At 45.5% G+C, this 14933-nt stretch overlaps 1 pseudogene; it reads right to left on the bottom strand.

Moving 5' to 3' along the window:
* Positions 1 to 7703: 7703 nt before the first annotated feature.
* On the bottom strand, positions 7704 to 14306 carry LOC120812187 (beta-1,3-galactosyl-O-glycosyl-glycoprotein beta-1,6-N-acetylglucosaminyltransferase 3-like; annotated as a pseudogene).
* Positions 14307 to 14933: the final 627 nt, after the last annotated feature.

Consider the following 14933-nt stretch of genomic DNA (forward strand, 5'->3'; position numbering starts at 1 on the left):
AGTAAGGATATTCAAGCCCGCTCGGCCACCCGTGGTTTTGCTGCATTCAAATGCTAATTAGGGCCATTCGCACCTCCGCCAGCTCTCCACATACGTCGTGCTTCGTTTCCGACAATTTGTGGCACAGACAAACGCGAGGTGCGCGGGTTGCAAATTGTCGGAAACTGTCGGAAATTAAAGTAAGACAGGAAGTGAGCGACAAGAAGCAGAGAGGGAAAGATGAGCGGCAGATGGTTGCACAGGCTGCCCCAGCTGGAGGTAACACCGCTGTTTTGTATATACTCCCACCATGGGAGGAGACGTCGTATGGGACAGCCCAAGGGTGGGGTTTAAACCAAGGGGGTGGTTACAGGGGAGGCTATGGAGGTAACTGCTGGATAGGGGCGTGTTGAGGAGGTCCATATGCGGGGGGAGGAGGAAGAGGCCGACGCAGATGGGGAGGAGGTTGTTTCCACTGTGGTATGGAGGGGCACCAGGTTAAGGAGTGTCCTGGTAAAGGAAGACAGGGGAGGGGTAGAGGTGTCCCACCCCAGGAAGCATGGGCTCCCAACGCACAAGGTTAATAACCGCCCCCTAGAGGTCAGTACCCCATACTGGAGGACTGGGGCTATGAGGCAGATGCCTCTTGGTGACACACCCCCGAGAGAGACCCGGGCAGCCGGGCAGACCCCATGCTGTCCCTCACAGTACTACAAAAACAACTGCCGTTTCTCGTTGACACTGGGACCACATACTCCACCATACAGGCAGCGGGCCTCTATGCTATGTCCAGAGATAGCGTCAGCATTGTGGGCTTCTCCGGGGTGTCAGAGAAACTGACTCTAACAGTCCCCCTACTAGTGAAAGTGGGAAATCAGACTCATTCTTTTGTTGTTTCCCCTCAAGTTCCAGTGAATCTTATGGGAAGGGATCTTCTCATTAAAACGGGGGCTTCGATCTTGTGCAGCCCATGATGGATGGAACGGTTGTGCATTGCAATGACAATGGACAAACGAGTGGTCAGTGGGTGGTGCAGCCACTGCAACAACAACAACAACAACAACGACAATATGCAGACATTTATTGGGGCCTCTTGAAGCCTGAGTGTCCTAAAGGTCCAGGGGTTATGACTCTAGGAACATACGGATCAAGAAGAGTTATCCAAGGCTTCCACTTTTGGTAAACTCTTCTTGATCCGTATGTTCCTCCTCCAGATCTTCCTCATCTAACATTGTTTTATGATAGACAAGGGGATGAGTGCTATTGTGACGAATTCATGGAACATTTAGAAAACACGGAATTGGAGGTGACGTCCCAAAACCTCCATGTGGGCCCGGAAGGGGTAGCCTCAGCTGTCATCCTCTCCCCCGATCAATCGAAATGGTATTTGATGAATCAAGATGCAGTGCCGTGTCGTTGGCTCTGCATCCCAAACATCAGGCTAAAGACCAAGGTCTAATGACGGGCGCTGCTGCTAGACGACTGGGTATGCACACAGCTGCCTGATGTTTGTTTTTCTCCCTCCGATAAAATGTACAGGATTACAGGGAAAGCAACTAACTGTTATTTTAACACACAAACAGGTGTCCAGAGACCACGGACGCGAAAAGACCGACCATCCCTGCACAGCAACCCTTCCCTGGCGCTTTCGCCAGGTATCTTTAACCAAGTGTTGAAACAAGCGTTAACAGGGTGCTTCCTACCAGAGGGCACGACATTAATCCAATACGTAGACGACATGCTCCTCACATCCACTTCAGCGGAATCCTGTTGGAAGCAACAGACACCGTCCTACGCCGGTTGGCAAAAACAGGTTTCAAGGTCAGTAAGTCTAAGTTGCAGGTCGCCAGAAGACAGGTTTCATTTTTAGGTAGAATACTGTCTCGGGGCTCAGGGCTCTCGGCCGCTCACAGGTCCAGTATTCTCCATCATCCACGTCCGTTCAAGAAATGCTTTCGTTTTTGGGCCTCACGGGGTTCAGTAGACAATTCATTCCGCGCTATTCGAATCTCACTCAAGTTCTGCGTGCGAAGGTAAACGAGAAAGGGATGTGAAATCTCACTGCTAATCTTGAATGGGACGGAGGAGGCGTTTATCAAGCTAAAAACAGAACTGGCACAGGCCGCGGACCTCGCAGTACCGGATTACAGCGCGTCGTTTTACCTGAATGTTTCTGAAACAACAGGGGTTGTAAATGGGGTTTTGTTTCAGAAAAAGGGGGGTGGTAAAAGGAAGGTGCTTCTGTATAGCAGTGTCATGTTGGATAACATGGAAAAACGACACCATGAATGCACACAACACGCAGCAGGGGTCGCAAAGCTTGTAATGAAAACAGCACACATTGTCATGGGCCATCCACTACATTTGCTAACAACACATAGCATAGTAGCTTACGTGAACTCACAAACTTTTACGATGACGTCACTAAGACAAAGAAGGCTGAGTAAGCTGTTAGAAGCTCCAGATCTCACCTTTAGACATGAAGGCATCAACATGGCTGATCACATGGGAAAGGGAGAACCACACCAGTGTGAATACAAGGTGGAACTGGAAGCAAAAGTGCGAACAGACTTAAAAGGCACACCACTGACACACTCTGATTGGCAATTGTTCACTTATGGCAGCTGCTTTAGACATCCGTAGAAGGGCTTGCAGTAGGGATATGCGGTAGTCAGAGGCCATGGGGCAGGGACAGAGGTTCTGGAAGCAGAAAGGATTCAGTCAGCTCAAAGAGCTGAGGTACTCGCATTGATAAGAGCATTACAGCTGGCAGAGGGGAAGGCAGTAAACATCTATACTGACTCAGCGTATGCAGTAGGAGCAGCTCATGTGGAGCTGGGACAGTGGTTAAGAGCAGGTTTGTCTGACGGCTGGAGGAAAACCGATTAAACATGAACAAGAAATGAAAGATTTGGAGGCAGCCGTGGCTCTACCTAGCATCGCAGCTATTATTAAGTGCAAAGGACACGAGAACTCCAACAGTATGGTGTCCAAGGGAAACCAGGCAGCAGACCAAGCTGCAAAACAGGCTGCAGGTTACCAAATGGGGCTCCAAATGGTGGGTGCAGAAGATGAGGTACGGTTGGGGCCACAACTTAATGAGGAACAAATTAAGGAAGCCCAAAAGGGGGCGTCTCCTCAGGAGAAAACGGTGTGGAAGCAAAGAGGGGCTACAGAGGTTGGAGGCCTCTGGAGGTTCCCTGACGGTCGCCCAGTAATGCCGCCGGGCATCAGAAACAAGTGTTTACAGGAGGCACATGGGATGGCTCATGTGGGGCACAAACAAATGAACAGGAACCTCTGTCATTGGTGGCATCCGTTTTTAGCGGACATGACACGTCACTTTGTTAAAACTTGTAAAACCTGCATCACGTTTAATCCGAAATCTACGGTTAGGCCAGAGATGGGGGTGTTTCCATTGACCTTGGTACCAGGACAGGAAATCATCATTGACTATACTGACATGATCACACGACACGAAGGAAAAAGGTATCTCCTAGTATACGTGGACGCCCTGACCGGCTGGCCAGAGGCGTGGCCCACGAAAAAGGAGGATGGCAAATCGGTGATCAAATGTCTAGTAAACAATTACATACCAAGACACGGGTTTCCAGAAAAGATCAGGTCGGATAATGGAACCCACTTAAAAAATCAGGACCTGCAAGAAGTGGAAAAGATGCTGGGCCTGAAACACGCGTTTGGTACAGTATATCACACACAATCCCAAGGCAAAGTAGAACGCATGAACCAAAACTTGAAACAAAAATCGGCTAAAATCTGTGCACAGACAAATTTAACCTGGGTTCAAGCGCTCCCACTCACGTTAATGGCCATTAGAAGCTCAGTAAATCAGGGTACAAGTTTCACCCCGTACGAACTGACCATCGGGAGACAGTTCCCTGGACCCAGTGCCGGCCTGAAACTTAGGCCCAACCCGGAAACTCCGCCAGGTGAGTATGCCAGTATGTAAGTCATTATAAAAAACTACGAGCTCTCGTTACAGATTTTGCGGACCAGGTGCGAGACAAAACAGGGGATCAGAACGCCCACAACCCCCACACGGCAGCCTGGGTCTTCCTGAGGGTCATTAAGAGAAAGTGGCCAGAGCCGCGGTGGACAGGACCATACCAGGTGGAGGAAAGAACCTGACATGCAGTGAGGCTGAGAGGGAAAGGTGATACCTGGTACCACTGGAGCCAGTGCGCCACCGCAGAGGAACCAGCTCACACTCTCCAGGACATCCTGAAGGATCGGGAGCAAGAGGCGGCAACGGGCACTCTCGACGGACAGTTGACCGACAGACACCCAGAGCATGGTGAGCTGTGTCGACTGTCTACAACACAGAGTAGAAGACCAAGAATAAGTGTATAACTATTCTCTCCTCTGTTCTATCTTTCTCAATTCTCCGCATTAGTTTAACAAGAATGTAATATGCCCAACAAGCTTAACATTGTTATAATCGCTGGGTGTGTTGTGATGCTTGTGTTTGCATTAGCCCTTATATATTCAGTCATCACAGGATCGGCCTCATGGGTTTGAGTGCTGGCGCGGCGAGTATAATTACGACCTGAGTTGTTTTGGTTTATCCTTATCGAATGTATCCGTGAATTTCAGTGGAACAAGAACCAGCCACAGTAAGCGACAGAAAAACAGTGTTCTGGGGAGAAAGATTAAAAGTTCCTGGGGAGACTGTGCTCCACCGGTCTTAGATGGCCGCAACTACTCCCAAGGACGAGGTCTCCAAACACTGGAAGGGTGGAGATGCATGGGCGTCCTGCTAATAGTCTCCATTGTCATAGTGGGGAGCATCATATGGTTTTTTGAAGGATAACACGTCACCCCCACAGCGCCCCCCCACTGTCCTCTTACGCCCAAAACGCCACGTGCCCAGGACGTGTGTGCGAAACGAGATAACCGTACGATACGTTGAGGGAAGCATGACTACCTTCCAGTTCAACTTATGCGACGTGATAAACTGTCATGGACAAAACGTGTAAAAAAGGGCATATAATCTATACCTCTGCGCTAATCGGGAATTCCATCGTCGGTGCTATAAGGGGCGGTACCAATACAGCGGGCGGTGTAAATCATGGGGAGACGTAGCAAAATATACTAGTAGACGCTGGACCCCGAACGGTCCCAACGTTGACCGTCTCTGGTGGTCAAACATCTCTTTCCACCGAGACACCCGAAGATCCAACCAGGTTAACCCAATTAGTCTCCCTCGATGCCCGATTGACTTGAAATTTGGCACACATGTGCTCTTGGACATGCTCTACAAAAAAGTCAATCATGGTATGCAAATGCGCCTAACTACATTTTCCGCCATTTTGAATTTTGTAAAAACACGTTTTTGGCCATTTCTGCTAAACGCTATATGCGATTGTCACAACACTTTCTGGGGGTCATTATTGGGTCAATGTCCCCCTGCCCTATCAATATTCAATATTGTGTTAAACCCGATTCATTTCAATTCATTCATTTAATTTCATTCATTTTGTCGGAAGAAATTCCAAACCATGTGTGTAAGGAGCATTTTTTATAAAACACCATTTTAACGCGACCATACTCTGGCCTGAACTTTTCACCTTGTAGACATCCATAAAATCTTTTTTAACCTTAGTCATAGGGAAAACAGGAAGTTGATTGTTTTTTTATTATACACCCTGCTCCTCACAGGTTATAATCCTCAAAGGTTAATCTGATCCCTCTAAGAATTTCCTAGCAGAGAGGTAAGACCTTGATAATGCTTCACTGTGAATATTATAAGAATCGGATAATCGGTGGCGAGAGGGTGCATCGGCAAAGCTGATCATTGGCCAAGAACCACTAAGCCGTTGTAACTCTACTCCACATCATCGGATTTATTCTCTGGGCCTGAAGAGACGTAAAGTTGAATCAAGTCATATCGCCACCTAATGGTAACAAGTCAAATTTTCTTGGAAGCAGTAAAAAACGAAGGTGGCATTTCGAGAGGCTTTAATTTCTAAAATGGTACTTCAGAATATCCTGGTTATCACCGAGCGACACATTTGGGATGTGTACTCTCTGCCTGAAGTGGAAATAACTAATAACTATAAATTTCTCCCCTTTAAATGTGAATGGGAAATTGACCAGATGTAGTCTTGTGATTGATATTTTGGCTCATGTATGGTATTTTCAGAGGCTTTCATTTTGGAATAGTACATCAGAATGTCCTGTTTATCCCTCGATGACACCTTTGAGACGTATACTATTAGTCTTAAGTGAAATCATCATGTAACTATTGATAGTTTCCTTTTAACTCTAACCTGAAATTGACCAAAAGTAGTCTCGTGATGGAGAATTTAAAGAAAATTGGCTCATGTATGGTATTTTGAATAATAAATCAGAATATCCTCCTTATCCCAAGGTGACATCTTGGGGATGTATATTATCATTCTGAAGTTAAATAATCATGTAACTATTGTTAGTTTCCTTTTAATTCCAACCTGAATTTGACCAAAAGTAGTCTTGCGGTCCGGAGCAAGAGGCCGTCCCATCCGGACCTGAAGCTAAAACAGACGCTTGTTAATTGGAAACCAACGGGGCACCTTTCAACCTGCGCAGCTTTTGTAGTCTTTACGGTAGTGGTTTAAAGCACAGACCAAATGCATTCGAGTTAAACCATCCCACGTGATACTATTCGACCCATCAAGTTTTTTTATGCAGGATAATCAACAGTACACAAAATAGAGAGATAGCAGCACATTACAAATAAAAAGACGGTAGGAAGAAAAATTTGAAAAAAAGACCAGGGAGACGGAGAAAACGAGCGAAAGGGACGGGTGAGAAAAATAAGGAACTAATGTCGCTCTCCAAAAAGAGAAAAGTGGACAGCAAAAGTTGAGCATTTGATCCAGAATGGGCGCACTCGTTTCTGTTCATACTTCCCACTTGAGCACTAAACCAGTCTGTCTCATATACTTACAACCATACCACTTAATTAACGTGCCGATGTGAAACGCTATTATGAGGCACAATAGGTGGTAGAGCCACCCAATCAGTTTCAGTCAACATCCCAGGATTCAATGCAAAAAAAGGTATCAAACACAAATTATTACTTTGCAATTAACGTTAAATATTTAACATTTCTTTCAACAGTTTAACATAATAAGGACATCGTATTCAAACAATTTAGTGTATTAATGAATAACTACCATATTGTAACTATTGAAAATACACAATATAAATATCATGACTATCATATAATAAATATAAATATATTTTTTTTCCAAAGCGATTTACAATAGTATATATATATATAGTGTATTGATATATTGATATTTATTCTATAACACTTTTCATTTGTCAAAATGTATTTATATTTATTATTATATATTTGATGAGACTCTCGAGTCCAAATGTTAAACAGGACAAGGGAAATTTAAGCTTTTCTTGAAGCACTTTATTTGAAAATGCAGCCCTATTTTTTATGTAGTTATTTTTATTTCTTTTTACTTTCATACATATATGTTCAGTTCTTCTTTTTTTTATCGTACGGAATTCGTTTGACTCATCAGTTGTGTATTGATTACGTGCAGATGTTGAAAAAACTCTATAATCACACTGAATAGTCACATTATGATCTTCTAGACCTTTGCTTCTAGAACATTTACCTAACATTTTAGTTTATACCCCTGTTCTAGATGATCGCATCACAGTATCTTTATATTAATATATACAAAATGTTGTCATATGTATGTTTACAGTCGTTCATCGCCTGAAGCCTTCAAACGCAGAACTGCCTCAATACATCTAATAGCAATATCATCAACATCAGGATCAAACTTATTTGCAAAGAGTTGATATTGTCTCAGGAGCCAGGGGAGGTCACACAGACAGCTCTTCTGTGCGCACCCATGCGGGGGGGGTACGGAGCTTCTTTTTTCACATCTCCTTCTAGATGTAAGTAGCTTTGGACAAAAGCGTCAGCTAAATGACATGTAATGTAATGTAATGTAGATAGCTCCACTTCACCGCACGAGCGAGGGCTTGCATGTCTGACACATCGTACTTGATGTTGGCGGGCACTGATCCGGGCACGGAGGGCATTCGCTGCAGAGTGGCCCACAAGTGCTCGTCAGGGCTGTATGTGTCCCTCTCCCACTCCAGAAGTTGCTGAACCTCTCTGTCCCGCAGCACATGTTCCACAAAGGCTTTGCTGACCACAAAGTAAGCGTTTCCTGTGAACATCGCGATGCTGCCGATGGGCGGGGGACTATTCGTCACACCTGTCTTGACCACAGTATTAGTCACGTTGTAATGATACACCCAACGGCCTTTCTTGTAGTCGTTGGTCACCTCCGACTCCATGCTGTTCCTCCCGTTGAGGGCCTTCAGCGTCTGAACCATTTCTGCGTTACTTTTGATGGTGAAGTCGGTCCCACAGGTGTTCAGTAAGTACTTCCACTGGATCCGTGAGTTCAGAAGATCCTTCATGCAGTTCAAATCTGCCTGCACTCTGGACCACGAGGCATAGACGACGCTTTCTAATCTACTGGCTACAAACACGTTTGGAAAGCAGGAAATAATGGCCTCCACAGCCTTTTGGAATCCTTTAGGGCAGTGGTCCCCAACCTTTTTTACCTCACGGACCGGTTTCATGTCAGACAATATTTTGCGGACCGGTCGAGAAGGTCTGACGGGCCTGGTGACGCGTGGGTGGTTGGGGGACCACTGCTTTAGAGGATTTCTGGTCCACATGCACACAGTAGATGTTAGGCGATGGAAAATTTACCGCTCAGTGAGGAGAAAAATTATTTTCCTCCTCACTGAGCGGTGCTGTAAAAAAATCTCTCTTTTGAATGTAAGATGGGCAGTCCTTTGTCACATTAAGGTAGAAGTCCTCAGATAATATACTGATAATAGCCAAACAGCCAGGCAGGTCTACAGAGAACTCCTGTGGTATTTTGAGGTCAGGCGATGACTGCCTGTTTAAGGCAGTTCCCTAAAGGACAAAAGAAAGTAACATACCGATGACAATTAGTGAGGGGGTCCATCTGGATTTTCAACCTCGCAAACGGCATGTCCTTGAGATAACCACACAGTAACTGTGTGTGAGGGTAGTTGTCATGAACACTCATGCCGCCCTCTCACTGGGCGTGTCAAGCAAAGACGAGGAAGGAACTTGTTTACTATACTATCCAATCATTTGTCAAAATATTCCCTGACCAATAAGTCATTCATTTATGTGATCTAACGCAGTGGTTCTCAACTGGTCTGGCTCCGGGACCCACCAACATCCCTTAATGACAAGCCGCGACCCAAATCGAGGAACATTCTCAACTTCTCAAATTTATTTAATCAAAATATGCTGCAGTTTGAACCTGAGATAGTATGGAGACAGAATACGTATGCCAACACAAAAACAAGTTTAATGAAAAAACAAAACAGCCAGCTGGTAGCGATGCTTGAGAGGGAACTATTCCCTTTTACACTAAATTAGCTAAAAAAAATAAAGTGTATCTCAAGGACACGGGGTATTACAACATACAAAACAATTAAGAATCTTCAGCCATTTCAAGCAAACTCAACAGCTTTCATGCACAAACAAAAAAGTGGAAAAAAGACTCAAATTACCTAACTTTAACAGATATGACAAACACTGTGTCTTGAGGAGCAGCTTTGGCACAAATTCAAAATAAATTAAATAAAAAGTGCAGTTCAAAAGGATTCAGATATACAAAATGAACGTTTCTTGTGATTACCTCATCAGGAGGTAAATCCTAAAAAACATTGTGCTTTACAGAAAATTAAGCAGCGCGCACTTCAACCTGAGGGGAAAACTGAAAGACGTGAGTCTGAAGGAATTTCTAATGGGAGAACTGGGGATGTTTTTTTCTTTTGGCAAGAGTCTCAATGTCTGGAGTTATAGTTGACAAGGCCAGTCAGAGGTCATGCTCGATGTCCAGTCTATTCCTGTGTTTAGTCTTCAGCTGAACCAGAGCTGAGGAGCCACACTCACAGAGATAGGTAGTGCTGAAGGGTAGCAGGACTTTTACTGCTCGAGTGGCGAGTGAAGGATACTCGCTGATCACGCTGCTGCACCAGAACTGGGAGAGGCTTACCTCCATCAATTTCTTTTTCAGCAAAAAATAGTAGTCTTTAAACCGCCCCAGATGGTTGGCATTCAGATGCGTCGTGATTGTTTTCTCTTTTACATTCTTGTCTGCCGTGCCAGAATGGTTTGACCCAACCTGGCACACGCTGCTGAAAACATGGACGGACGAGCCGGCGAAAAAAGACGACATTCCGCTGCATTAAAAAAGTCCCTTCAAAATAAAATCACATGATGATTTAAAAAATAAATAAATTTATTCTAATTTTTATTTTCCCAGGCAAAGGCCCGCGACCCATTAAAAACGGGTCCGCGACCCACCAGTTGATAATCACTGATCTAACGGATGTTAGTGTTTAATGTCTGGAGATTCCAGTAATGGATAACTGATAACAAGGCACTGGTTTGCTGAGGTTTACTCTGCATCTGGAGACTATTCACATTGCTTCACTTTTTCCACATTCTGTTATGTTACTGCTTGATTCCAAAATGGATTGAATTAAGTTTTACACACAATTCACTGGTGAAAAACCGGTGAGAAGAGCCTTTGACAACCATCTCTGCAGGGTAAGCATCATGTCTGCAGGAAACCAGGCACTGCTCATCACCCCACCAAGAGCATCATGCTGCAGGGAGGTTTCTCCGCAGGAGGAACAGGATGACCAGTCCGGATCCAAAGATGATTTCACCAATGAACACAAACATCCTTGATAAAAAAAACCCTGCTTCAGAGCGCTCTAGACCTCAGACTGAAAACAAATAACAGGTGTGCCATGCTCGTAGCATCATACTCCAAAAAAGTCTCAAGGCTTTTTAAGCCGAAGGTGCTTTGACAAAATGCTGAGAAAAGGGTGTAAGTACCTGTTTTGTTAATTTTTTATGTCTATTTTGTGTGTAGAACTTTGAGGAAAGAAATTAATTTAGTCCATTCTGGAGGAAGAGTGAAACATAACACTGTGGAAAAAATGAAGCACTTTGAATATTTTCCAGATGCACTGTATATCAAAGTTAAAATTATATCTGTAAAAACACGTTAAGACACTTAAAATTTCCATAACCATTCCATAACCTAAAGTTCCTGTAATTCATATTGACTATAACTAATTGTAAATCGAACAATTTATTAGAAACATTATTCAATCATTAAGAAACTGTTGTTCAGTGAGGAACTGAGCCATCACCTCTGCTCAGATGTGAGATTGTTAAAAGCACAGCGTTTTTCACTGACTTACAAATACAACTGTGACCATAGTAACTTACCGACACTTTTGTCACCTTTTGCCATAAAGATACATAATGAGTTTCAGGAATGGGAGTGTATTTTGAGTGTGCTTGTGTGTAGTCCCCCCCCCCCGCCCCCTTTCCCTGAGGGTCCGGCTGTTCGGTTTAAGATGATCGCAATACCTTTATTTGCTAAAGGGGCTGAGCTCAGATTGTTTTGTGTTCCCTTTTAAAAAGGACTGTCTAGAAGTGCTTTCAGACCTCCACACACCTCCAGCCTATACATTCCGTCGCTATCCCACGGTCTGGGAGGCCAGCGTGAAACACCCAAAAGAAGAGATGAAATGGTAGATAAGAGTTTCAGCAGGAGGGAGTGTCGGTACTGTGTACTATGTACTGATCTATTTATCATTTTAATACATTAACACATACAGTGCCAGTCATTGAATTGAATGACAAAATGTGTCCAAACCTTTGACTGCTATGTATGTATTTTGTTTTCACTGTTAACCCACACATGTTTCTACTTTGAATGTGCATTACAGAGGTACAGTAGAGAGTAGAATAAACCCAATAGCTCATAAGTAACGTACCAAAGGAAAAACAGACATTCCTTTTCTTGTGATCTCTACGTGTGCACCTAAGCTTGATTGAAACGAGTGCTCTCGTCCACGCGTGGGTCTGCGACGGTGTCCTGCTCGTGGATAAAGCTGTAACGCCGATATACCGATCCACCTCTGCTGGTGTACACCACGTCCACCTCGTCCCCACTGTCCGGCTCGGGAACACTGTGGGGCATATTCATGCTGCCGCTGCCACTCAGCCTCTCGTAGCTTTGCCTCCAGCAGAACCTCTTCCTGGCATGAGCCTTGACCAAGGCGAACACAGCCAGAGCCAACGCCAGCGCCAGCAGCAGGGCGACAGGGAGGCCGGCCGAGGTGTGCTCCAAAGCTCGAGAGGACATATTCAGGTCCGTTACCTGGTCCTCCCCTGGCTTGGGGCGGGGGGCCTCCACACACAGAGCTAGGACAAAAAAAAACTGCCTGGTAGAGGGTCAAATAACACCGAGGATGTTTGTGGTGATAAGCGAGGACTCCTACCTGAGCTGCTGTCACAAACACAGCAATCTGTTTCATACCCTCTGGCCTGGCAGCAGCAGGCGCAGCGGCTCTCCACAGCATGGAGACATTTGATCAGTAATGGGACTGCTTATAACAGAGAGTGAACACCATTTTGCCTTTTATTTGTGTGATTAATTATGATGTCTCAATGTGTACAAAATGACATCAGATTTATTTCATTTATAGATACAAAAGCATAAAAAGCACATCTACTCTCGCGATGTAGCAGTGCACTGATCTAGTGAGAAATGTGTGTGATTGCTTTGCACTTAGGGTTGAATATAAATAGGACAAAAGCAAGTTTTTCTCTTTAGCCTTCAAATATTATGCATATAATAATTATACCTTTTCCGAAAAGTATTGGCCCTCCTCACAGTGTGGGTAGCAGACTCTGTCCTTTAAATCAGTGGTCCCTAAACCTTTTTTACCTCACGGACCGTTTTCGTGTCGGACAATATTTCGCGGACCGGTCGAGAAGGTCTGACGGGGGCGAGCGCACATAATTAGGAGAAAATCGGGTCAATTTTCAAAATAAAACATTTTTCAGAAAAAAAAAAAAAAAGCTTTCTGTTGTGCGGCCCGGTACCAAACGGCCCACGGACCGTACCGGTCTGTGGCCCGGTGGTTGGGGACCACTGCTTTAAAGTGCTTCCCCCGGTAAATGGTAATGATCTGTACTTGTATAGCGCTTTTCTAGTCTTCCGACCACTCAAAGCGCTTTAACACTACATGACATCATTCACCCATTCACACCCATTCATACACTGATGACAGGAGAACCATACACAGTGACACCTGCACATCAGTAACTACCATTCGCAGCTACAGGAGCAATGTTGGATTGAGTGTCTTGCCCAAGAACACATCGACATGTGGGTTAGCAGAGCCTGGGATCGAACCGACGACCCTCTGATTGGAGGGTCACCCACAGGTCAACAGGCCATTTTGTTTAATCACAAACTAAATAAAATGGAGGCTTTAACGTTGTACCTTGTGGGACAATGTGGGACACAGAGTTGAAGGAGATGAAGCAGGTATCCTGGAGAGCAAGTGAGGCAATCTTTGGGGGATGCCTCCGAGCAGGTGGAACAGGCGTGATCACAAGGCACACAGAGGCCGAGCTCGGCTCCGTCGGCATCCTGCTCTGAGTCGTATGTGCCAGCTGGACACTCGCTCACACAAGTGCTGCCTGCAAAATAAACCCAAAGTTCCACACCCAGGCGATCATTTCACCCTAAACTTAAACTGTTAAATAATCTCAGGAGAGCCATCGTTATGGGCCAGTTTCCTCTGCTGATTTCCGTTCATGTTCAACCCCACACCCGCTCGAGTAAGCAGTGAGAAATGGTGGGAACATGCTCACTATGGAGGTATCTGGGGACGGCACAGGTCTGGCACTCGTCGTTGCCTGGCCCTTCACAGGAGTAACAGTGCTGATGGCAACGCATGCAGGTGAAGCAGTCGTCATGTAGGTAGGTCCTTTGTGGGCAGTTGGTGTCGCCTGTCACGCCACATAACAACGTGTTTGGATTCAGCACAAAGCCCTTCTCGCACTGGGTGCACTGGTTGGCGTCTAGGCCGGAGCAGCTCATACAGGTCTGGTGGCACTCTGCACACGATGGAACAAGGCTGTGTCAGGTGAACGTCGCGCGACCGTGTTTGCGAAAAGAGGCGTGATGCCCACAATGGTTTTAGAAGGTAAATGATCTCTTAAAGCGGATATCGAGAAGCTAACCTTGACATTCCAGTGCTTCCGTTTCATAGTAGGTACCAGTGGGGCAGTCGTTGGAGCATGTTCCCTTATAAAGTTTGGGGCTAAATGTCAAGCAGGTGTCGCAGTCATCTGCCAGGGGCCACGAACAACTGCCACATGTCGGGTGGCACTGGCCACAGCGGCCCTCGTCCATGTCCTCATAGTACCCCGGGGGACAACTTGCCTTACACACACCGTTCAGAATCAGTTAAGGAAGCTGCATTCTGAAATGATATTGAAGAGGTGTGGTATAAGATTTCCAGGTGTGATGCAAAGTCTTACAATTCATTAAAAATGGAATCCACTCCAAATCAAAAAGCTGCCCACTCGGCCGATGACTCACTGAAACCGGTCCTCTCGTCGAAGCAGACGTCACAGTGGGGAGAACAGCGTCGGCAGGTACCATCGTCTGCAGGGTATGTCTGCAGTGAACAGTTGAGTCCACACACACCACTCTCCAAGTAGTGTCCATCAGCACAGGACAGACACTGGGACTAGATCCCGTCACATGACAAACAGGAGCTGTCACAGGCTTCACACGACTCCTCTGCTGTCTCAAAGAAGCCTCTGAAATGAGTCGGCAGGTTTGTTTAAAGCACGAAGAGCACAGCATCAACACAAAGGGTCTCTTGATTTGACTGCTTAGCTTATCCAACTTACTCTGGGCAATTTGACCAGCACCTCCCCTGGTGGAGAAAGAGTTTATAGCTGCCTTTAGCACAGCTGATTCAGTTATCACTGGTGTCCAGGCAGGCCTGTGACACACAAATGCACGCACACA

This window comes from Gasterosteus aculeatus, chromosome Y (genome assembly GCF_964276395.1).
Source record: "Gasterosteus aculeatus chromosome Y, fGasAcu3.hap1.1, whole genome shotgun sequence".
NCBI classification, from domain to species: domain Eukaryota; kingdom Metazoa; phylum Chordata; class Actinopteri; order Perciformes; family Gasterosteidae; genus Gasterosteus; species Gasterosteus aculeatus.